Here is a 26,611-nt window from a genome sequence, read left to right on the forward strand (position 1 = left end):
TTCAGCTATTTTAAGAAGGGAAGTTTCATTTCCACAGGTAGGTCTCACCTTTTCTGACAACCAGGCCCTGGAGGTGCCGACTGCATGTTTGTTATTATCTAAGCCCCCCAGACAGTAAAGTTTTGCCGCTGCTCCAGATATACTACTTTATGCATAAGCAGCCTTCATGCAGCTTTGTATCCTGCATATATCATGGGGTTACAACCCAACTATAACTTCTCACCGGGCCTATTCATCAGGTGCTGTGATGCATAGTGTGATTTCCAGTGTCAGCACAATGTGTACAAAGCAGTAAATCAGAGAGGCTTTATCTTCATCCGTGTGTGTATTTGTGTGTCTGAGGGGAGCCCCTGTACTGACAGGAGCCGATTCTGACAATAAGTTGAACCAGACAATAAAATTACAAATAAATAGAAGCCTGATAGCACAAAGCAATTTACTTAACAGCACAGTCCAAATCAACTATAAAGACTCAAATAATAAAATATCAGTTCATTAAAATTTTAACATCATTACAATTAATTTTACCAGAACTCATCTGGCAAAACAACAGAAGCATTTATTACTTGATATTAGTCCATAGCAACACACACACGCACACACACACACGCACGCACGCACACACACACACACACACACACACACACACACACACACACACACACACAAAGATTAGGGCATCTGACAACTAACATCTTAACAAAAGATGTTAATTGCTCTTTTAAAATATTGTTGGGAAAATTACAAAGATTAATCATCAAAATGATCATTTTTTTAAAGTTTCGCATTAAAAATCTATGAGATTTGCACATAGTTGTGATATTAAGGCAAACCAGTCAAAACTTTAAAGACAGCAGACTGGTTTAAGAAATACAATAATTTCTTTAAAAATATATATATTTAAAAACAGCCATGGCTTTAAAGACACCAGGTTTTATTGATTTCTAACACCAAGTCGAAGTTCTTAAGACAGTCAATTTCATGAATGCTGTGTGTATTCTGTATCTCTGAACAGGCTAGTATCATTTTCTATTTAAAAAGCAAAGACACCCAAAAATTACCCTAACATTTTTTAAAGTAGATAACTGATTCATCTGTCTGGTCAGGATTTATGGCTTCCACATCATGCACTGCGGTGTGAAGCCACCCAAAATCCCTACAGGAGAATATTTAATCACACTGTCAGCTATAATTTGGATTCTTGTTGAATTAGCAATCGTAGTAATAATTATCATAGAATGTTTCAAAGCATGCACACTCAGTTTCGGTCCTAGACGTCTTAGCTGCAACAAACAGATGGAATAAATTGCATATTTTAGTGGCAATTGCAGCAGCATGATCAATTACTAGATGGTTGGGGTTAATGAGTCTTTTAAATATCCACCCTAAATTTGCTGCTACATATGTCTATAAGACAAAGGCCATGTTAATTCTTACATCTAAAGGGTTAGTACACACATAGCTGGGTCTTTAAGAAAACTAATATCTTCACCAGATCGTTTGAAAAGATATTATTGGTTCAAGAAAAGTGTTCATCCACACAAACACACTGATTTTCACTACTGAGCATCGTTTTAAACTAAACAAACCCATAGAGGGCAGTGTAGAGCAAAGCTAAACCTTATGTCAGCCAATCAAAATCCATCAAAATAACCACTACTTCCTGTTAGGAATCTGGTGACAGGAGATTCACTTGTGTGGACAGACAAATAGGTTAAACTACTATTAAATGCCATGTTAGAATATAAAATTAATAAAACACGAGACGATGTCAATTGGGAATCGTGCCATGTGTGGACGTGGAAACGGCATTATGCCTCCATATTGGTAAGAGTAGTTGGTGTAAAACAGCTCACCTCCAAGCGTTGTTTCTCCTTTGCAATTCAATGTATTGCAACAGTTTTGCTGGTAAAATAGGCAAAAAGCATCTGAACCAACGTAAAAATCATCACCTGTCATTTTTCCTCGACTGCACAGCCAAACAATAACAAAAGTCACATATGTGACACATTGTCACAGACTGTAATGTGCATAGGAGCCTCTTTCCTTTGTACAAACGCCAATAAGGAAAATTCTCAAATCTCCACTTTGCTCGAGTCTTTTATTAATCGTTTTTAGTTATATTAGATGGAGTTTACGTGTGGATGAAAGGCCAAATCGCAAAAAACTCCAGTTTCGTAGATATCCTGCTATGTGTGGATGAGGCCTTAGAAGCCTGTTTTCTGGAGTGAAACATTTCTGTAGGACATTCTTTTATGCCACTGTGGTTTGATTTCAATGTAGCAGAAAACAGAACGATTCATGAATAATCTGACATTGTGTGGACTACTTCATTGGTTGAACATCCACTTTCTTCCATTACACAATGTCAAGCATCCCAACGGACAGGAGATACTGTACACGCAAGAAACATGAGTTAACATATGGAGATACATACAGAGAGCAGCAACATTCTCATATTTCACAGCTCAGGAGCTTCATACAATATTTACTTGTGTGCCACTGAGTGAAATTAACCTACTTTAAGACCAAAGCAACACAGTCAATTCAGTATGACGACAGCATCCCAAGAAGTCAATAGCAACTATTGTCTTACATGCTGGCAATAATGAGGAGAGCAGTCCAGGGGGAAAAACCATGCCGAAATACCTTAGAGGGTTGCGCTGAAATCTGCAGCATAATACGGACAAGCGGGATAATAGCAGTCCAACTCTGTGGAGTTGAACAAAAGGATTCAGAGATCAAATAGATAAGCCACTCCAGACCTTTCCATTCCAGTGCATTATAGAGCTTACATCTCAAAATTCATGCTTGGAACATCATCCCTTCCCTTCTTTGATATCTCCTACTGATGCTTAAACTACAAGCGCCCGGCTTTGTAGAAAGATTGTGATCCAAACTGAAGCTTAATTAAATTCCCAAATATTCAATTGACCCAGCAGCTGGTGATCAGTTTAAACGAAGCATGAAGAGGCTGTTTTATTAAAACCTGTAATCTTAAATTATATAGGCAGTGTCAGCTCAAATGTGCAGTGGTTGGGCTTCTGCGTGATGCTAATTAGAACAGGAACTGAGTGTGCATCTTATTAAAAATCACAGTTAGAGCCAGCGTCTAACACTTGCACACTGAGTAAACTCCAGTCCCGATGTCACTAAATAAACAGATGTACTAAGGACTGGTAATGAAATTACAGACAGGACTATTTCTGGCAGAGAGCCAGGGTAAACAAAGAAATAAATCCATCTGCCTTTCATGGCAGCTCGCCGCCACACACACACACACACGCACACACACTCACTTCACCCTTTGTTTAGTGCATCGCTAACTGCAGCCAGCACCTGAGCTACAGCACCACACAAGGAGGCAACACTTCAGTAGCTATTTACTCCTCTTCAAGGTCTCCATCATGCATCGTACGCTCTTCAAGTGCCCCACTGTGGTGGCCCCACGTCTGATTATCAGCACACATTTTGTGGAAGCCTGGATGCGGCATAAAGAAAGGAGAAAAAAAAAAAAAACTGATTACGGGATCCCAAGTCATGCCTTCATGGTAAGGACGGCAGTTTGATTTTGTTATATTGTTTTGCAGCAGAGCTAATGTGCAGAATAGCATCGGGTAGCCCACAAAGATATCCCTGCGGTGTCAGATGAAAATAAGCCTTTGAAGCCAGATATTTATAAGCAGTGTTTGAAAAGACTCAACAATTCTTCACTGTCTGACCATAAGTGAAACTAAACTTTTTTCCCCCCATACGAGGTCAGGAAATTAAAATTTTGTCCTTAGTTTCGAGTATTTTTATTCTTTATTCTGATTTTATATATTTTATATTCCATCTTTGTGTGATTGTACCTGCTTTGATTCCCTGTCCATTTGCTGCTGTTGCAAAGAAATGTTGCCATTGTGGGATAATAAAGGATATTTGCATTACATTGTAAGGATAAACAAAACATTTGATGGTGATATGGCTAAGTTAAATTCTGATGGATTAATGTACAATATTTGAGGTATGTGGAGATAACAGGTGTGTTTTAAGGCACTCCTAAAATCCCAGCTTCCTTGTGTGACATCGTGGAAAAATTCAAATAAACCAGGTAAGCAGGAAGCGAACGAGGATCTCAATTATCAACCGCTAAGTCCTTTACTGTCAGTCTGAAGAGCCAATCAGAGAAGTCAATAATGTAAAAGCAAAATGAAAGGCAAGATTACATTTTAAAGCTGAACTCCAGTAAACAATTACTTTGTAGACAATTTCTGTGGTAGTGTTTGGTCATATTGGCCATCATTCCAATATGGAAGAAAAAGGATGTTGAGGGGATCATTCCCACTGTCAAATATGTGGCAACATAATCTGAAAATATCAGAAAGGGAGAAAAAGCTTAGCCACACATTTATCTCCATCAAGTTAATGACAAACTGGTTTAATTCAGTATTTTTGGAGTGACCATTAAAGTGTTGACATGAATGCCACGGAAGATTTGAAAAGTTGTGTGACAACAAGAAGATTTACAAACTTGACTCAGTTGCACCAGTTCTTTAAGGAAAAAGGAACAAAATTCCATCAAACTATTGTGAAAAGCTTAAGGAAAAAACATTTTAGATCTTTTTACTGAAGAACTCTTGGATAAGACAATCTCTAACATTTTCTGACTCATTACCAACATATTTTGCAAATAGAAATAATTTTGGTAATCCAGTAACAAGATGTAATATTACTCTGTTAGTCACTTAATGTAAAAGGGTGCGTGTCTTTTTATAGTCTGTGCAAATATCTGGTTTCAACTGTACCATGAAGATTTAAACTCCTATATAGGCAATCAACTTTCAGCTTAGCTTCTTTTATGACAACTCTGTAGAATAATAAATTTTTAATCCTTCCTCTTGTGCCTAAAACTGATCCTAGTTCTCATATTTTAAAGCAAAAAAAGTCACATATTTCTCTCCCAGCTTTTTAATGATATGCGTTAACTGGTACCTTTAGACTTGTTGCGGTTTTCCTTTTGTTCATTGAAATAAGGCCATTAAAATGTGACGGTCCCACAGGTTGACAATTATTGAATATACCCAGATGTTTCCTTCAAACCTGCATCATCGGAACAGCATGGTAAGAATCCCTCTGCAGTCCTTATATCCAAAGATGATTTGGGGCTCAAGAGGAAGTTCAATAAATTTTGTATTTTACATGCATCATCATGACTAATGACCTTCTTGCCAAACCGGAAAAAAACAAGTCCAACAGATTGCAAGTTTTATAGGCAAAATATACAGTGACTCCTCGTGTGATCTTCTGAAATAAGATCAAGCACTTGAAAATCCTGAATCACTGACGCAGTTGACATGCATAATAGTGAATGCAATACAATGCGACAGGCTTTAATAAACACAGTAGAGCTTTAAAAAATATTTAACGGCTTAGGATTTTTCTTTTCTCTCTTCTAAAGAAACTGCAGTTTATGTAAACCTCGTGGAATTCCACGTGTAAAGGCTGCATATGGAAAAATAAATAAATAAATCTTCTGATGCTTCATTGAAATGAACGAGCACAGCCCATCACCAATTTCAAGGCTGTTGCACACACGCGCTTCTACATTTATTGTCCCGTTCTTCTCACCTAGAGGGTGTGCTAGGAAGTTGTCAATGACGTAAAGACAACAATCATTCACATTAAGGACACACGATTAATACTTCATCCATCCATTTTGTCTTAGATAATGCAAAGGAGTCAAAATTGCACTGTAAATTTTTCTACAGTATAAATCAGTGGCTGGCCGACCCTCAGGTTGGTATCACAGGATGCATTGAGAGCTGAGGACCATTGATGAACCAGAACAAGAATCCAGTTTGACCCAGACAACTGCTGGCCCTCTCCTTCTCCTGCAGGCTTTTAGTTTGTTTAAGTGGGCTGGGCCATGGGGGCAGATGGTTGTAGGTAAGTGGAGGACAGATTTTAAAAAAAAAAACAGCAACTGTGAATTTACTGACCTCTGCCTCCCTGTCTCTGTAACGGATGATTTGAGAGGGATCTGAGATTTCCCACAGTGCAATGCCTTGGTCTCAGAGTGACACACTTGTTCCCTGCTATGTGCGTAAGAAAATCGGGGTAAGTGAAAGTATGTGCAGTCACACAAAGAGAGACAGAGAAAGGCCAGTTAATGTAGGAAAATGTCCATGTCTTCCAAATACTATAGTCGTTCAGGGTTTAGTTCCACTGCGTGAAGTTGTATTTATTGTGATACTTCTAAGTAGAATCTAAAACAACCAGAAGATACTTAATTGATTTTATCCAAGTATGAGTTCAGGTGTCGGTGAAGTGCTCCATTTTTTGTTGTTTTTTCAAAAAAAAAATTGCATATCATCAAGACAAAGGAATACAGCAGGTAAGTCAGGGAGAAGCTTAAAACAGGGTTGCATGGTTAGGTTGTAAAACATCAGCAGCCAAGACGCCCATGATAACACTGGAGACACTGCAGAGGCCCAAAACTCAGGTGGAAAAATCTGTTGATAGCACAGCTTCTAGTTGTGTTCTTAACTAAATCAGGCATTTGTTGAAAATTAGCAAAAGGTTTACCACCAGGCATGTACACACAAAGGTTGGAAGTCTGTTTGGGGTAGAAAACCAACAACCAATCACACAGTAGAGTAAAGGCAGGTGGACTTCTCCAAAATATCAATAATATTGATACCAAGTCCGTATCAGAATCGGTGAGATCAACACTTTATAGAGTATATCAGATTCCTTTTTGAAATTTTATTTTATTTTTGTATTGCAGTTTCTTAGATCTACCTTAAAATATATGTTGTTTATTAAAGTATTTTGTAGATACAAATTCACCCAAAACACTGAAGAGTCAGAAGTTTAACGCTACATCATACTCAAATAAAAGGTATCGGTATCAATATCAGTGATGCTTGAATGTATTTACTTGGTATCAGATCGATAACAGAAAATGCAGTATTTTAACTGCAGAGCACGGTTAAAATGGATAAGATGGAGCAACAAAGGAAAGGTTAAAATTAAAGAATATTCATGTGTTAGGACAGTCCAGTCAAAGTTCGGAGCTGAATGCAATTGAGAACTTTGCCCTTTGTACTCCTACTTGTTGGTGCATCACATAAAATCCTAATTAAATACCCTGAAGTTAGTGGCTATGACATGACAAAATGTAAAAACGTTAAAGAAGTATGCACACTTTTCCAAAGCGCTGTGTATTTGTTTGTTTCATTTTCAACAACTACTAAATTTAAGGACTGAAACACACAAAAAAATACTTAAGGCTTTTCTTTTTAATTTCTTCCACGTGTTTAGAAGGGTTATGGGCAGCCTGTTTTACATCCCCACACATCAAGCGAAGCTCAAAGTGCAATGCAGCTGGTATTAAATAATGATGTGTTCTAGGTGCTGGCATTAATAACTAAGGAGCAGAGTTCTCTGTGATTGGAGGAGAAGAGAAACTTGACTGTGGGCACATGCTGAGGATTAAAACAGCGCCACTTCACCCCACCGTACACTCTCACCAACTGGCGCGTCTTTCACTGTCTTTGCCGTGGCGTCTGCAGAAGTAAATAACCATTTCAGACCCTAAGCTTTATTACTGATATGTGCAGCATCTCATTAATAAAACAAAAAGAGACTATTTTTGCTTAAAAATCTCATTAAATATAATCATACATCTCCTCCTGTCAACACGCCGTGTGCATAAAGACGGCTTCGGGTCTACATATCCCCTTTAGAATCAATAGCTCTCCCCGGAGGAATCAGATTGCGGTGTGGCAGTATATTTTACAGCAACAAATACCACCGCTAGTTAAAATGATCCAGGATGGTCTATTAGTGTTTTGGTAGCATGTTCTATAAAACAGGGGTTGCAAATCTGAGGAGGCATGTGTGTGCATGCATTAGCCTCAGGGACTTATCGCTCTATCCTGAAAAGAGCTAGCATGATAATGGCAAGGGACTAGCATTTATCACATGAAGTAACTATCCCCCCCTGACACCAGAGCAGACCTTATCCCTCCAAGCCATCTGCACAAGAGAAAGCACCACACACAGAGTGACCATAAAATCCAGCGTTCATCTGAGCATGTAATTTAATACCATTGTAAAGATTACCCGCGTTGGCCAGCTCGCACACGCAGGATCCTTCTGCACATGCACATGAACTTTTTATCACAGCTCTTTAAAAACAGGGAGCCTGGCAAGTATTATATACACTTCATCAAGCCATTATCTTTGACCACACAGAAAGGTGTAGGTCCGTGTTTCACATTAGAGGGTGAATCAATAGTTTCCCCGCAAGAAAGCAGCGAGGAGTAATGGGGCTAAAGGTTCAGCCTACATCTCGGCTTTCTTACATCAGCACCATTTTTTTTCTAGCAAAAAACTATTTGAATGATTGCAGTTCCTTCTAAATATATTTTTACCACTGCATATTGTGTGTGCACTTTCAAGGTTTTAAGTACACAATCAAAAAGATGTGGGGGTTGTTTTACACATGGAAAGAAGGTTGAAAAATAGCTCACCCTTAACTTTTTTTTTTTTTTTTACTCACAATAGGTTTTGTGGTTTCCTATACTTTGATCGCCTAGAGAACCAATGTGTGCAGATTGCCGATTTGTCTTCCATTTTGTCACTTTGTCTCAAAGCAAGGCTTTCTCATTGAAAAGCTTTTACAAGATTCCGCTTGATGAACTAAGCAATGACTTTCAAAGTGACTGGGGCGTAATGTGTTAGCAAATGGGGACTCTTTTTAAAAAGATGTCATTTATTTTAAGCCTTTTTTACGCAACCGTTATGTTACTGCATTTTTTTTAATTAATAACCAAACATCTGCTGTTGCAAAACCCTAAAAACTCTACAGCTATTTATTCATTTTGTTATGAGGTCCCTGAGAAGTTTATTAGATTTTTTTTATAATGCTCTTTTATGGTCTCCTCATTGGTACATAACACATAAATATGGCAAAGTTGCTTACAGTGGTCATTTGAAGTAAAAAAATAAAAATAAATAAAAAAAATTGAGTTTTAAAATCTAATGAATCCCAGCAGCGGCTCATTACTGAACTCGTTAAAAACTTACAAGCAAAAGAGCCACTGTGACTTTAGATCTAAACTTACTTTTAACAATCTGCCACAGTGACTGCAGCACTTCGACAGTTTAACACAGATACGGTCATTATACTCAGCTTATCGTCGATATCTCTGCCTACAAATTCTAGATTTACAATCATACAGTGTGGGTCTTCTGGTGGATGAGAAGTAATGACTTTTGGATTTTATTTGAGGATATAACTTTTTAAAAATCAATGAAGAATCGCTAGCTTAACTGGTGCAGCGACCAATACAATGATAAGTCTTAGGAAAACACCTATAACTGCTGTCAAACATAATAGTATCAGAAACCGCCGCTAACCTTCAAGTTCAGCTCTGCTCTCTTTTTGAAGCGAAAGCAGCACAAAGTCAATGATTCTTTGTCGATGGCTCCTTCAAGATATCAAACGTTATCTTTCAAATTGCTGCTGGATGATGATGGTACATTTGCAAGGCAATAGTGGAACTACTTTGTGTCGACAAGGAACAGAAAAATAGAGAAAAAGATTACTGGCATTTAGAACTGACATGAGCTATATGAAAAGTAAGACACAAACGATGATAGCGGGTTGATGAAGTGTATAAAATACTTGCCATGCTCCCTGTTAGAGAGCTTCGATTCTTCCAATTTGTCTCACTGTCATATCTTCTCTCAATCATCACGAAGCTGCAGACATCTAGGCAGACGGAGTGCAAACAGTGATGGCTATCGGTATTGACATTGGTCTAAAAGGATCCGCTAGCCTTCCTCTGGCCCTGTAGGCTCCATAATTCCCTATTCAGAACAAAAAAAATGCCAGCCTCTGCACTCCTCTTCCTCTCTGGTGCTCCGCAAGGGAAACAAAGAGCATTACTGCTTAATGCCCCATAGCGTTCTGACATCACCTTTCCACAGGAGAGGAGGACACACTCGATTTGATGGGCTAATTGTGTGTGGCATAATTAATCAATGTCTCCTGAACAACAAATTCCCATGTGTGCACACCCTACGTCGCATGAATGCCTTCAAAAACATAGAGGGGGTAATTGAATTTACATTTATTTATATTTCTTTACAAATGATTTAGTCGTTACTGAGAGATACTTGTGAGGTATTTTAACTGGGAAATGGATGCAATAGATGGGTATGAACTGAGTTTGCCCTCGGCGGCGCTGTACTCGAGTGCAGAGACGGCAATCAGCATTGCTTGAGGCTGATTATTTTTTAATGACAGAGTGGGAAGAGGCATCAGAAGAGACTGCAAGATTAAGGTGACGTTTCTGCTCTTTGTTTCACATTAGGTGCATCCTTATGCCACACTTATAGCAGGTTGATCAGGCACTGCATCCATGTAGACTAAAGAGCATTCAGCCGTAGACATCTTTAGCACCCGACAAAAGGTACAATAAATATTGTGTTTATGAAATGGGAGAAAATCCGATGTACCGACACCTCTGAGAAACGGGCTATGTCCCGAGAAGTAACACTGCGTTAAATTTTATTACGCACAAACCGGCAACACCAAGCAAAACTGTCACATTTTGGCTGCTGAAATGTCAGAAAGAGTACGAGCCACGGCCGTGTAAAAGTATCAAGTCTTACCTTCAGGATCAAAACAATAACTATCCCAGAATGGAGTTATGGAAAAAGGGAATGACTATGAATATCAAAACTGTCCAAGTAATAAAATTAATGTGCATTTTAGAGCGCACGTAAGGTATACGAGTAACCAGCTGAATCCTGGAGTGGTTTGAATTTCCATTACTTAGCACGCAGATCAATTTTAAATTTCTCTTCACTTAGTTGTCTCCTCGGTTGTGGAAGAAAAAAGCAATCACTGTCTACAGTTCACACCGTGTTAGTATTGCCAGCAGGCTGCAGCCAATACCTTGGGAAAGTTGCAAAACAAAATTTGAATAAGTCTCACAAACACAAGCTGAGTCACTGGCTGTAAATGCAGATGGGTTATGCAGCTGAAGTTTTGAACTTCAAGTTGTTAATCGACAAATTGCTATTGAGCTGAAAAGGTGCCGTCCTTGCCGTCAACATTTCAGCAACTGGCACAAATGTCTGCAATTTAGTTAAACAAGAAGTGCATAAAGGCTGAAACATGGCAGAGAAATATCAATTTCCCGTTGCCTCTTTAAAATTAGACGTTTAACACCAGACACAACCTCAAGAGCATAAGATTGAAATGTCACACGGTTCCCAGTCACAACATCTAGACACCATCTAGGTTGTTGTTTAACATGGTTAGGAAGCCTGTTAAGTTTTGCGTCAACAGTAACAATTAGGGAATCTGGTTAGCATGCAAGTTTCCTTTGGTAAAATATATGCAAAATATACAAATTAACAGCAGAGTTAATTTGGCAAGGATACAGGTATTAAAAAAAAAGCCTGTATGAAAAAAATACCAGGGCAAAAAAGAGATCACTGATAGGTCAACAAGGAATTATTTTTTTGTCATTTAGGGATAGGCAAAAAAAAAAAGAAATGTCAGAATTTTCCTGAATAATACCAATTCAGTGTCCTTTTAGGTATGACTTGCTGACTGAATTGATATTTCCAGGGCTGTAATACACAAAAGACTAAGATTGTGTTACAGGTGCTAAGCCATGTGTGACAGAAGCTCTGAGCCTAACAGAAAATGAAGATTATCCCAATATACACACGAAATCATACATCTAAATCATTCCACATAAATGACAGACATTCTACTTCAGTCTATTTTAAATAAAAACACAACTTAAGTTGTCTTATTAGCCAAATTTCTGAACCCTACAACAACATGTATACATGGAACAATTGAAAAATCAGGTCCACTCCATCAAATATGGATATGTGAATTATTCTTTACGAATAGCCTTATGCACTTCTTATTTTTAATGATAGCTTATTTTCTTGTTTCAAAATGTCTGGGAACATAGAATTTCTGTTATGATCATTAGTCAATACTCAGAATGATTTAGAATTGATAAAGGTTGTCAGTAGTTTGTAGAATAAAAAAAAAATTCATTTTAATTATCTGTAAATACTAAATTCAGATAAGCTATTTTTTCAGTTTTATGTCCCTTGATTTTATACAAATGCTACTAAAAAATAAAAATAAAAAAATAAGTGCATGTCATAGGTTGATTAAAAAAAAGCAAAATATTAGATATGATGCATTTATTGAGTAGAGACATTTTTTTTTTATATATTTTAGTATTTGACCTGTTGATTACTGGGAAAAAATGTGAGAATTCTGTTCTCTGGGAGATTAATTGGTTCAACTTTAGAAAAAAAAATTGAACTGAACTAAAAGTTGTCTTGGAGAAGAATATGTCAAAGTTCTACACCAACTAATCAATTGGCTCAATAAGAACACCTTCAGTCACTTAAAAGTATGCTATTGATTATCTGGTTCCATGTGACAGAGCAATCTCACTCAGCCCAAAACAAAGATATCGAAACAAAACCCTCACTTAAAGGTCTTCCAGCGATATATTCATTTCTCTGAGAGGTTTTCACTCAAAATATATGATTCTGGAAAGGAGTGAAATGTTAAAGTAAATTTTTTTCTGCCTTGCTGGGGCTAAATTCAAAGTGCTTTACATTATAAAACATAACACAATAAGCAAAAACAATAAATAAATTGCAGCAGCAAAATAAAGAGAAAATAAAGGAAAGTTGCAATCCAGACTACAAATAATCAATGTACCACAATCAACAAACTTATTAAGAAACGGCAGCCAAAGGGGGTTTTAACCTCGATTTAAACAACCTCAGTGTTTCAGCATTTTTGCAGAAGTTTGTTCCAGATTGGAGCAACAAATTCCAATCTGGAGAATGTGTTGCTCCAAATAAATCAGCATTCAGATTTATTACTAAATCTGAATGCTGCAGATTTATTACTAAATCTGAATGCTGCTTCTCCATGTTTGGTTCTGACTCTGGGGATGCAAAGCAGACTTGACCCAGAAGACCCGAGACGCCTGGAAGGTTGATACAATGACAACAGGTCTTTAAGATATTTTGGTGCAGAGCCCTTCTGTGATTTATAAACCAACAAAAGTGTATTCCATGAGCTACAGGAAGCCAGTATAAGAACTGTTTAGAACTGGAGTGATGTGCTCTATTTTCCCAGTTTTAGTTAGAATGCAAGTAGCAAGGCTCTGGATCAACTGCAGCCGTCAGATTTTTTTATGGGGACCTTTGAAGACGCTTTTGCTGTAATCAGTTCGACTAAAGATAAACGCGTGAATGAGTTTCTCAAGATCTTGTCGGGACATTAGCCCTCTCATCCTAGAAATGTTCTTCAGATGATATAACGCCGACTTTGTAATTGTCTTTATGCATCTGAATCCATCACTGCACCCAGATTCCAGGACTGATCACTAGTTTCTAGTTATAATAGCTGAAGCTGTTTGCTGACTATTTCGTTCCTCTTTTGGTCCAAAGATAATAAGTTCAGTTTTGTTTCTATTCAGCTGAAGAAAGTTATGGTACATCCATGCATTGATTTGCTATAAGTGACTGTTTAGTGCTTGAACAGACTCAGACTTGTCTCTTCACAGATTTATTCATAATAATGAGGAAACAGATGCATCCTCTACGTCTAAAAGCTAACATTTAAAACAAATGCTTTAAAAGAATGCTGCATATTAATTGGTCCATCTCAAGATAATACAGCTATATTGACATGAATGAGAAATACAAATGCAACACAGAAAGCTTTTTTTAACCTGTATAAGATGGAAACACTACAGACATGGATTCAATTCAAGATTTTTTTTTTTTTAAAAGACCACTTATTTTTTGCCTGGTCAAATAATAAAACCAAATGAGTATGCAATTTATTCTATAATTACGTTTTTTGTTTTGCAAAGTTCTGTCGTTTTTGTTCCAATATGAATATTAAATAATTAAAAACACGACTAAGCATTGCATTCCTAATAAGATCATACTGTGCTTTTCAAATTAGATTAGAATTATTAATTAGGATGATGACAATAAAATAGGTCAATTTAAAGTACTGTATGAAAACAAAAACAATATCCCTAATAAAGCAACACAATGTTTTCTTTGCAATCACCAATGTCCTAGCGACATGCTAGCAGTTGACTATCTGTAAAGTGGTCAGCATTAGTGTGTTTCTGGGCAGGCACCGATGGACAAACGTGGAGAGGCTTGTTGAACGTTCTCTAAAGGCTTGTGAAATGAGCTGCCGCATGCAGCCCGGCATCCGACTTTTGGAGGACGGATCTCTTTGATGGTTGCAAAGATCAAAGCCGAGAGATTTGCTTCTATCTGCAGTAATTTCAGACCCCCCACCATCGCATATACAGTCAGACGCAGACACGTAAGACTCTTGAGCTCATTCTTCCTTAATTTGTTGTTTGCAGGTTAAAAATCTCAAAACACTTTGTGTTTATCAGCAAAGTTACCATGTCTCCTCTTTGTCTCTCATGTTGAAAAATGATGCTTTCATGCTGCTGCATACGCCAGTCAGGCGTAACATTAACACCACCAACAGATAACGCTGTTTATCTCTTCTTCATGGCATCCGTTAGGGGTTGGGATACATAAGGCAGCAAGTGATCATTTTGTCGTCATAGCCGTTGTGTCAGAAACGGCAGAAATGGGCAACTGAAGGATATGAGTGAGTTTAGCCACAGTCAAAATTATGATGGCTGAACAGCTGAGTCAGAACATTTGGAAAACTGCAGCTAAGGTGAGCTTTTCCTAATCTGCAGCAGACGAAGGAAAAAGCAGTGATAAACAGACAAAATGTTTGCTCATGGGCAGTCAAGACTCAGTGATGCATGTAGGGAGCGAAGGATGGCCTGTGTAGTCAGTAGAGTTGTCAAAATAATCGGAATTTAGATTAAGTCCATACAAGAAATATTAACTTTAAAAGAAAACTAATTTGCATCAAAACTTATGCAAAATAAGGCAAATTCACATAGCAAACTAGCTTCCCTCCATTATTTTAGGAAGACCATGATATGTTAATTGTTGTTTAAATGTTAGCAGCTTGCTAGCAGCCCCTTTACAGCTCTTTCCACAATTACAGATGTCTTTATTGTGTAAACGTTTAACTAGAAAACAAAAATACTACAGAAATACATACATGTCCCCAGCTGAAGCAGTAAACACTAGACATGCTGGGTAGCATCGACTACTTGCAGGTTTAAATCAGCCACTTTCTGATGACACCACAGGACAATTTAGACAGCTGGATTAACCTAACAGTCATGATTTTGGACAGTGGGAGGAAGCGGGAATACCTGGAGAGAACTTATGCATTCACAGGAAGAACATGGAGACTCCTCGCACAAGGATCGGGATTCAAGCTACTGCAAGGTATGCAAGCCAAAAGTGTTACCAACATACTGCACAAGGCAAGTTTTTATTATATATAGGCCCTATATATATATATATATATATATATATATATATATATTTTTTTTTTTTTTATTTTTTTTTTTTTTTATATAATTTCTATTTTGAGACATACTCTTGAGTGAGAAAGCCCATATTTCTCAGACTTTTTCAGTGGCGGAGTTAAGGTTGACATTGAATAGCCAGATGTTGCAGCACAATCATATCTGGCTGTAAAACATTTATGAGGCATTAGACCTCACAGCCAAGGATGCTGCTGATTATGGGGTCAGGGAAAGGAGGAGGGGGACACCAGGGGAATTTCTAAAGTTGTAACAATGAGCCTGCTTTTTTTTTTATCTGATAAGGTCTTTGCTTTGAAATTATTCCACACACATAAGCCTACATGTTACTTAACTCTACATGTTCTGACATTAGTCGGTGTTGTGAGAGATGGCAACAACTTTCGTTTCTCAAATCTTGATGGCGGCTTATGTAGGCACCCTTTAACGCAAAATGTCAGCTGAACCACCAAAGGAGATATGAGATTTTTTTAAGGGATGATTCTTTTTTTTTTCTACCCTTCTATGTTATATTAGTTTCAGCATTTTGTCAGCTAAAACCAGATCTCATTTCAACATCATGACTGAAAAAAAGCGGCTTAGAGCAGATGACACACCTCTGTCAGAGCTTCCATGCCAGGAAAATGTGGGCTACACAATTATACATAATTCCATAGGCTTCACCAAGAACCCTGCAGTAATGGGATCCATTTTATAGGCGCTTAAAGCCATTCTATTTGACATAACATCTGGACAGAAGAATTCATCCTCTTCGGTGTGTCTGCTTCATTAAGACTGACCAAAGGAGAGAAAAAAAGAAAAAAAAAACAGAATGAGGTTAGTCCTGTCACATAGTGGCGCAGAGCAAATGTAGCGTGTCACTCTGAATCTGAATAATCCCATCAGCCTCAATTTTCATTTAGGTTTTATTTTATTTTTTGGCCTAAGGGGAAACACGACAATGAGCACATCTGGTAAACCTTGACAGACATGAGCAAACTATTGCATTCGGTTTTAATTTAAATTTTGAGCTTTTTATCCTTCCCTAAAGAGTGAAATGTCTGGGAATGTGCCGACACAATTTATCATATTTCACGTGCGTACCAAAACCCAGCAAATTAAGAGTTTGAAAAACATATTTGTTTACAAAGCTAAATTGTGAAAATGAACACTCATATCAAAAAATGTCATATGTAAAAGTATTGCTGTTGATTTAAACATGGCCACTTGGGTAATGTCTTTTTTTCTTAGCTTGCAAGATCTCCCTTTGATTTAGTAGATTTTGTCCAGGTACTCCAGTTTGTTCCGACACTTCAAGTAATTATTCAGCAAGATACAGAATCGTGGGTCTTATTATTGATGAAACAGTACTAGTTACATTGCCAGGTTATTTCACTTTTAAAATGGGGAAAAATGTTTTTTTTTTATAACTGAAACAAACTGAAAATGTAACTAGTATTTTTTCATCAATATTAATGAATTGATTTAAAACAAACCCCTCTATCTTGAAAAGTTACTTGTATGTTAGCTTTGTCTTATTTCAGGTGTGCAAAGATATTTATATTTATAAATCTTACCAAAATTACTTTGTATGATTTTTTATTTTTGCAGTGCACAGTTAATAAAAACAAGCCTGATTGGCTGAACTGGAGGATTTTGCATAACTGTTAGGTCTGTGAGGGGCTTGTATGAACGTTTCTCTCGTTTCGGACCTCGTTATAAACAGGTGACTGTATGGATCAACCTTTATGCAACCCTGACCAGTAATAATCAAGACACTGATGATAGATGGTAAGCTTTCTGGTCCCAGCTAGTCTCTTGATTTTACAAGAGACTAGCTATAACAAGTGATGTTACAAATCATCACAGGCTATGTTGGTTTAAGGACATACAGATGTTGCCTCATTCATTATTGCCTTTCTATTAGCTCAGCTTGCTGTTTAATTTAAAACAAGATTTTTTTTTTTATATATTTTTTTTGTGGCAGAAGAGGCTTTTCTCTCTGGCTCATTCTCATCTGATATTGGTAGATTGTGAAACCTGCCAATCAAGATTCTGTGCTCCTAATACTAAGCTGAATTCTCCTTTGACACCGAGAGCACGCCCTGTTACCCATCTTTCATCATCCTTGCAGGTGTTCGTTTCAGTCGCATTTCATTCTGCAGCTTCTCTGTAGGGTCCGATTATTATAGATAAACTCATCTAGGTCATCTTGTCATGGGCCGCCTGTCAATTTTGTACCTGAATCGGAGATGGAAAGTGAGCTTATTCCTTTGTTTTTGCTCCACATGCCAAAATATTATATTGACTTACTGTTTTTCCTCAGGTAAACGCGGATGCTTGGTGGGTAAGTGTGACACTACGTTTTGCTTTTGTAAAAGAGAAAAGGGGCACAGCCTGATTAGAATTGGATGTCTAAGAAATCCGTTGCTTTTTGGATACAGAAACATGTTTTGTTTTAACATACCGTCTTATGTATACAACAGGTATACAACATTTCAAGCAAAACAAAGGCAAGTGTTATCGTTGCTCTGTTTGGTACAAGAACCACACGGTAGAAGTAAACAGACCTCTGGTTGCTTTAAATAACTCAAACCATAGTACTATGCATAAAAGTTCATTCTTAATATTTCAACATCTTTGTTACCAGTGTAATTAAATCTAAACTAAAATATAAGTTTAGTTGTACTGAAATCAGTCGGACGATATTTAGATGACTAAACTTCACCATTTGAATTGACAAAATAAGCTGAATAATTGTAAAGGATAGCATAAACACTTGTATTTTTGATGGATTTTTTTATTTTATTTTATGTATTTGGAAATTAAAGTAAAAATTAAACTTTTACTATCCATGCTATTTACCTGTTTATTCATTCATTTACTAAATGAACATGTTTTTAAATAATATGAGTGGATATAATAACAGATTTTTAGAAATTGTGTTCACGACACACTTCTGTCTGATAAAGCCATATTATTCAGAAGTCATGTTAAGAAGTTGATTGAGAACAAATTTATGCTAATTTTTAATGTATAGAAAATCTACTCATTGCAATTTATGTAGTAATTATGGCCATTCATGTGTAATGGCAATTGAAGGTAATACATTCACGATAATGTGGGGGATCACCTCTTTCATCACAAATACCAACCACGTATCATCCGATACTCCACTGAGTGTTTATTACACCCACTGATGATCAATGTCTGGGGCACAGTACAAAGGTGATCATGTAGTTTATGAAAAATTATTTTTAATCAGGCAGATGCAGCGGAGTGACTATCCCCTGGAGCACGATTCAGCACTTCACATGCTGAGTTCTAATTGCATTTCATCTGAAATGCAATGTGTTTTCATGCTTCTTTTTGAGATGAAGACATACTGCTCAACTTTCACAGATTTTTAAAAACGATTTAGAGTTCACCCAAGCAGACGGGTTTCAACACGACTGGGGGACCAGAGATCACATACTTCACATATGCAGCTGCCTAGGGTTCACACACTACAGGATTTGTCAAACCAAATAAATGCAAGAAACTCTCATTGTGGGACTCCGCTTTAATAGGTAAACAAACCCACCGGTTGGCAGCACTAATAGATGATATTCTATAAATTCTCACCAGATTATTTTTTTATTCTCTCGGCAAAATAAAAGAGATGGAAATTAATTTTTCCTGTTCTTAGTAGGTTTAGTTCAAAATCAACAATAGGTGTTGATTTTGAACATATAATTTTTTCCTTAACATACAGCACCATAATGATTAGACTAGATTGCCTAGATGAAGAATTTGTGATACCCTGCATATGGCTTGTGTTAAATATGCTGTTCATAAAAACTGAATTCTTTAAAATCAAATTGGGTTAAACACCAGTTAAAACACAGACAAAATGACTTGTTTATATTTTATAAATAACTGATCTATTTTAATCTATTTTTAACTGTATGTTCAAAAGTTAAAATGTTTTGATTATTGGCGAGATATGCTTAAAACAATCAAATTATTGGTGGCTTTGTGATTAATTCATCGTGATTAATCACATTTTAATCAAATAGCAATAACTGATTAAAGAAAAGTTTTTCAATTTCAATAAATTTAGTCAGTGACAGAGAATCAATAAATAGACAATATAAAATTACCATATGATGATTGTGTAGCAATGTGTTCTTGTGTTGTACGTAGGTAGTTATGATTATGTCTTTATTGATGTATTTTCAGGTAAAAATAAGAAAATTAATCAGTTTTTAGGTGAAGTATCCTCTCACTTTTTCATTGGCTACATGTAACGTGATGACTTTTGGGTCGATTGTCATTTCAAACTATATGAATGTGTCCAAGTTTGCCAAAAAAAAAAAAAAAATCATGTTTAACCGAGTGTGACTGAGGTTGGGCCAGGTCTGTTCCCCTCAGACACTTGTAGACGTGTCTTTACTCCCTCTGACAGTCACAAGTTGTTCTGCCATCTTATCTTCCCAACTGTCCCCAACTAAAGCAGAATGATAAGACATTTTTTCCTTCTAGGTCTCATGACTAGTACTGGGCAAAATATTGTATAGCATGTCCCCATCTTTAAACTGCAACTTCTGCCTTTTAGATTGGTCTTCCTAACTATGTATGACTTGAGGAAGCAGTAGAACAAAACAAGATAAAAGCACAATGTCATCCTCCTCAGGCAAGGGTAAATTAAACTTTATCAAAGCCAAACTGTAAACCAGTTTTTTTTTTTTTTTTGCCTGGCAAGGTTAGATGATTTGCACATTGATGAGGGGGAGACGTTTAGATGCCTCCCGGAGTTCAGTTGAAATCCTGCAAAATCAGGAGAGAGGAAGAGGGAGAGAGAAAGAGAGATGTAACACATAACTAGACAAAAACCACACTTGCAGCCAGACCAACCAAGGCATGCAATTACTCTGGCACAGTGGTTTGTCCCCCTGTTTCTTGTTAGTACTGTATGTTGCTGAGTTCTCTCGAGCACTGCAGATATACACAGCATCATCACTCCACCGGAACTCCTGTACCGTTCTTCGTTTTCATCACAACATTGCTGATGAGGTCTTGAGCTCAATTACTCATTTCCCAGCTCTCCTCCACTACCCCAGTATTAATCACCAAGCCCACCACATTGGAGAGCCGAATTTCAGACACACTCCTCTCAGAGGATAGTTGTGTTGTCACTAGATGGGTTTACAATTTAAACAGACCTGTATCCACACAGCCTTTAAGTTCACGCACACTACTATTACAGTGTTGGACTTCATTTTTCTCAGGACTGAGCAAAGTCTATGTCTTTTAGTCTGCATGCGCTAGAATGTTTCCATCCAACTCACCAGTGGCCTCATGTACATTTAGCGGGGAATTCCTTCTGAAAGATGGGATATACAGTTAAACCGAGAAATCGGCTTCTGCACAAAGAACTCCAGATGTATGAAACTGCACTTTCTTCTGAATCCAGGCACATTTACTTTTATATCCAGATCAAGGTGAAATTGAGCACACCAGAACACTTCCCTTGAAATCCCTCCTTTTAAATATTCAAGTAGATTTAGAAATGCCCTACACGTGTGGTTCTCCTCCCTCTAAATTCCAAAATCACGTCTAAGTGCTAGACGAAGAGGAAGTCAATGGGCAGAGAGTAGAGGACGTTCCTTAATTAGGTGCTTAAGAACAAGTTGTATTATATAGGGAAGATCACAAACTCATCCAGTAATGTTATTCAATACTTGTATGTATTCCACATGCTATGCGAAAGCTCAGAAGTAAAAGTGTGGAGAGGGCATCTCAAACTTTGAGTGTTTTCATTCACCTGCCGTCTGTAAAAATCAGAGGCTCTTAGGAACTCAAAGGGTTCAGAAACTGCTGTTTAACCAGCAAAATAATCATTCACTGACTGATCTGTACCGATGATGTCAAGACAGGATGATATCTGGGGGTTAGTATGCCTATTAGAGGGATTGATATTAGTACAATTAAGGGACTATATTCACAATGAAACAATCAAACAATCAAAATCTATTCCCAACAATAAAGTTTATTAGAATGAATGATACAAGCATTAAACTTGACCACCTTGCCACAATGTGGGTTAGTTACATTTGCAAGTCACATAAATTCTAAATGTTAATGCTTCTTGTTAAGTTATTTCACTGTGCAGTGCTGCTTGTACAGCAATGTGTATGCAGTCGATAGATTTAATTACACTGAAACAAAACAGTGGTGTTCAAAGTCAGTGTTGTAGATGTTCTCTTGCTTCAGCACGCCTGAATCAACTGAACGGATCAATCGCATGCCTCTGCAAAGCCAGGCGACATGCTGAGGAGGTAATACACCCAATAGAATCAGCTGTCTCAACAAGGACATATCTGAAATCTGCAGGCCACCAGTCCTGGGGGACTGGAGTTGAACAATCATCCATCAAGGAAGTAAGTTCTTCCTGCAAATCATACTTAATGTCCCAGCCTGTCAATTACATTTCAGGAAAATTTGATGTAACCAGCAGAGAAATGTATGATACCATTGTGCAACTCAGCATCAAAAGGCAGAGTTCCAATCTGTCTGTCAGGTCTCTCTTCAGCGTCTCTGTTAGCAATGTCTCGATGTGGTCAGTCGGACTGTGACCACCTCTAGCAGGCAAGGCAAGTGACGGGTCTTGCCCAAGGACACTGACTGAGACAGACAAAGCCACCCTGAAAAGGCAACAGTTTAGGGGATGAACTCCTACCACCGAGGTCACTGTGAGATGCAAAACCATCACCGCCACTGAATGTTAAGCCTTTCTGGCTGTCTTAGCCCCTGAGCATCGGTTTTCTGGTTTTCAACATTCCTTTGCTTTTCTGTGCTGGTGGTGGACAAAGTATTCACTTTCATTACATCAAAGTACTGATCCTAATTGTCAAATGTTACAACATTAAAAGTAAAATGTTTGTCAAACAGAGGTGGGTGGAGTAGCCAATAGAGGTGGGTGGAGTACAATTTTATAATTCATTATTATTATTTCTACTGGTGAACTTGTTGAATTAAATAATGAAACCAAAGAAAAATCCTTTGAATAATTTAAACCATGCTACTGCTCACGCTTTTTTTGTTTATCTTTATAAAAAGCCTTATCCCATAAAAACAACTCTCACATACCAACTAAAGCTCAATATGCTACCATCCTTCTGTAGAGACAGTTAAATGGACAATTTTGTTGAATAACTTGACTTTCTTGGATACGTGGCAAACCTAAAAGCTCAACAACGATATGTTGATGGAAGCGGTGAACAAATGTTAAAACTCAGCCCACTGAGCCTGTTTGGATGGAAGCTGTAGCCATGGGCCAGTACAGCAGTGCCATAAAGCTCCGAATGCAGGCTGGTGTAAAAGCATCACTGCTCAATGAGCCACACTCACGAGATGTGACAAGTACTGCTGCCTTACCATATGCTGTCAAATTTATATAGAATAGAAGACTGTGTGAAAAAGGTTAATTCTCCAGGGAATAACGCTGCTGTAATCTATGCAACACTCATTTGGACAAGAGGAAAACTTATGTTTAATAAGTTTTCCTTATTAAAACTTATAAGGAACCGACTCGTCGGGGTGTCGAGTCGGTCCACCGTGTTTTTGTATTAAAAGATGTTAAGTTGACAGGAAATGTGAAAGTATTACTGTGGAATTATATGTTACGGGAAAATATCTCCAGTGAAATGCTATTTAAATCCACAACTAGCCTAAAAACAACAAATTTGCACTTCTGTTTAATCCAAATTAAGTCAGTGGCTCCATGAGGCCTCAAAGGGCTTCAGGGGCCCCATAAATGCTAATAATTTAAAACAAACCACAGATACATAAATGTAACACTTGCTCATTGAGATTATCAATGCTGTTAAATTTTATTCAATTGTTTAGGCATACATAAATTATTTTAAATTGTTTAACATTTTATATACAAGATTTTAAGGAGCAGGCAAGGTTACTTAGTAAAACGTCAAAGAACAATATTCATAGTTAGATTGTTTTGTAACCATAGAAACAATCTGATGATGTGAGTTTAATCTTTGAATTTACAAATACAAATTAGTAAACTGCAATAATAACTTATTGCTTTTTAGGCTGGCCAATTAAACTACTCCCTTCTCCCATATTTCACTAAATCTAACACAGAAGCTGTTAGAGGGGCTGATATTTTTAGCAACAAAAGGGGCCCCTAAGTCTGATTCTGCTCCAGGCCTCATACAGCCTTGGACCAGCCCTGCATGATGAGGTAATCTGCTGCACTATGCAGAGATGTGCAACAAACGGGAGATTTAATTCAATGCTGCTAATGTGGCTAGAGTAGTTCTTCCATTTTGTGTCTGTTGAGTTTTTAATAAGCGTCACAGAAACTATTCTGGCTGGTCGAGTTTATGGGACGAGTTTCTCAGATGTCCGGTGGCCGCGCGTATTAACTCTAAGTAGACAACACATTTGATATGGTTTGATGCATCGTGTCACCGGAAAAATACTACCAAGAATAATAAAATAATATAAAATCAGAGTGATGCGTGACTCCGAGAAGAGCGCGAAAGTTCCTCACCGGGCTGAACCTGCTCGTTATCCACTAACGCTCTGGCCAACCGGGACCATAAACTTTACAGGGCAGACAGACACAGAGCCACATGCTGTGCAGCACGTTGAGATGTAAACACCACATATAATTGTTCATTCACAAAGATAAATCATTCTCACCGCTTCAAAACGCGACCTCTGAATTCGCTACAAGTTATTCCAGCGGTTCACATTGAGTTGCGCAACCAGAGCTAACGCGGCTGGTTTTAAACTCTTACCTACAGTTCTCCAAAGGATCATAATTCCTCACAGTAGGTTGATGTAAATATCCATACAGGTCAGCCTGTGTCCAGTTTGAGTGAAAAGAGGCGCGCGCGATCCGCGCTGAAGTAAGCCTGCATGTGAAATTAATTACTTGTTGCTATTTATACATGCTTAGTTTTAATAACCTTAGAGAAATGTTTTCTGGCTTCATCTTTAAAGTTTATATTAAGAACTCAAATACTTAATATGAGTCCTAAAACATTTTGTTGTCCTTTTGGATTTTTAAAATATTTACTTTTAACAATGGAAATATGCTCCCTTAATACTTAAGGTGAATTTGTAAATATGTTGATGAAAGTATATGTATTAAATTCTCATGTTTCTGTATAGGTAGATGACCTGTGTTTATTTATCATTCCATGCTTTCCTAAGCTCTGCGACTTCTTGTTAGTAAATGGAAGTAGACAGAGAAACAGCTTGAGAGGCTGGGGCAGTTTGCTTAATTATAATAAATTTGTGAATCCTTATCTGTCCTTAGTCAACCTTGGCAATTTTTACTGCACTCGTTTTACTGCGCTCTCCTCTGAGGCACAGAAAACACCCATCCTCGCGTCAAATATCTACTTAAGACACAAGACAAAGCCTTATCTTCAGGCAGCTGTGAGCGTGTTAGGAGAGTAAATGATTCAGTTCCTCAGTGCAAGACAACTTAGCCTCTGATGCATAGAACTCCTCAGAATTAAACAAACAGTACGCTCTCATGTCGTAAATGGATGTTTTCAAATTATATCTTCATAGTGAACGAGATATCTGGAGTTTTAACAAGCCCAACACTAAAAACAGAATCTAATTAAATACAACTGATGTTAAGTCAGATTTTTCTTCTTGTCACCAGGAGTTTTTCAGACAACTGATTAAATCAATAAATGTGACTACCAAGCAACCAGATTGATTACAAAAACTTTCCATGCCAAAATGAAAATTACATGCCGTTAATATGTCATACCATAACTTTTTATAGTCTTCTGATGCAGCTTAACTCAAGACAAATGATGACTTAACAGATTTACAGACAACATAAAGGACATGTACTTACACTTTCCTTTAGAGCAAAACCACTGAGAATAATGCTTAGTTAACTTTATACAAAGTACAGCAAGACAAGGTATGAATTTTATATTGTCTATTTACTATAAAAGTTATTTTCAGACATAAATAACATTAAAAATATATGACACTTTTACATAAACAGTGCTTTTAGTGTTTCATTAGGGACCTACAGCAATAACTGAAATGATTAAGCCATATAAAAGATCCACATTATTATTTATATAATGGAGTCTTGACAAAAGTTTAGTCTGGAAGACTCTCTAGTCGCACCTGCCTCATCAATCAGCGCCTCCCTCTCTGCAACCTGGATCTATCAGTGATTGGCTCCAGCCAATCATCGTGTGGTCTCCAGTTCAAACGGACCTTCACCCACGGCCTCCTCTGCTCACCAGCTGCGATCAACCCACCTCCGCCCCATCTCCACCTTCTGCTCCCGGCTCTCAGGCCTCATCCTCCTCCGACCGCCGCCACCAGTACAGGCCCCGGGGGGTCTACATTCCTATGCTGCATCAGGAATGTTCATCGAGCTTATCAAAGTCCAGTTCGACGTCCCCGGCCGGGGCCTGAATGCCAAAGGACTTTGTGTTTATTTTTATGTTCATTTTGTCATTAAACTCTTTTAATCGCCTTCTTTCTCCGTCTGAGTCTCTCCAGATTGAAATGCATTTTAGTAAAAATCTTCTACCAAAACAAGATGTGCTGCTTTGATGATTTTCAAAGACTGATTTTAAGAAGTACTTTAGTTAAATAAAATATTACAAGAACCATGAATGTGATCAGAAAAAAAAAAAATGTATTTCAACAACTAATGTCTATGTTGGATACTTGATTTTAACTACAATATTCTGATTTCATATTATTGTATCCTGGATATTCTTATTGTGTATAGAACAGAAGACTCTGGATATTATTATGTGAATATTTTACTTTATTTGAGAAACTCAATTCACCAAGTGAAGCACATTATTTAGATTAAATACAGAGACTGATGTGTCCTAACCTTTGTTTATGGTAATTATGATGACTTTCCATTTATGTGGGCTTAATGACAAGTACATTTAATACCTGCTTCAGGGAATTAAAGGTTGTTCAAACCTTTAATACCTTTTGGAGGTTGTTATTAAAAAGTACTTTTAATCTAACTGACGAGCCTCATTGGGACACATACTCTAGTTTATTGAATTGGACTATCTTTGCTTATTTTCTAAATATATGTG

At 37.4% G+C, this 26,611-nt stretch overlaps 1 long non-coding RNA gene across 1 annotated transcript in view; it reads right to left on the minus strand.

Annotated features, from left to right (window-relative positions):
* Positions 1-640: 640 nt before the first annotated feature.
* Positions 641-26,611, minus strand: part of LOC145551073 (uncharacterized) — a 30,426-nt gene continuing 4,455 nt past the window's right edge. The window contains exon 3 of the long non-coding RNA XR_014086855.1: positions 641-3,481. This is a non-coding gene — a long non-coding RNA (uncharacterized LOC145551073). The remainder of the gene's footprint in view (positions 3,482-26,611) is intronic.

The sequence above is a fragment of the Poecilia reticulata genome, chromosome 3 (assembly GCF_904066995.2).
Source record: "Poecilia reticulata chromosome 3, P_reticulata-male-v2, whole genome shotgun sequence".
In the NCBI taxonomy this organism is placed as follows: Eukaryota; Metazoa; Chordata; class Actinopteri; order Cyprinodontiformes; family Poeciliidae; genus Poecilia; species Poecilia reticulata.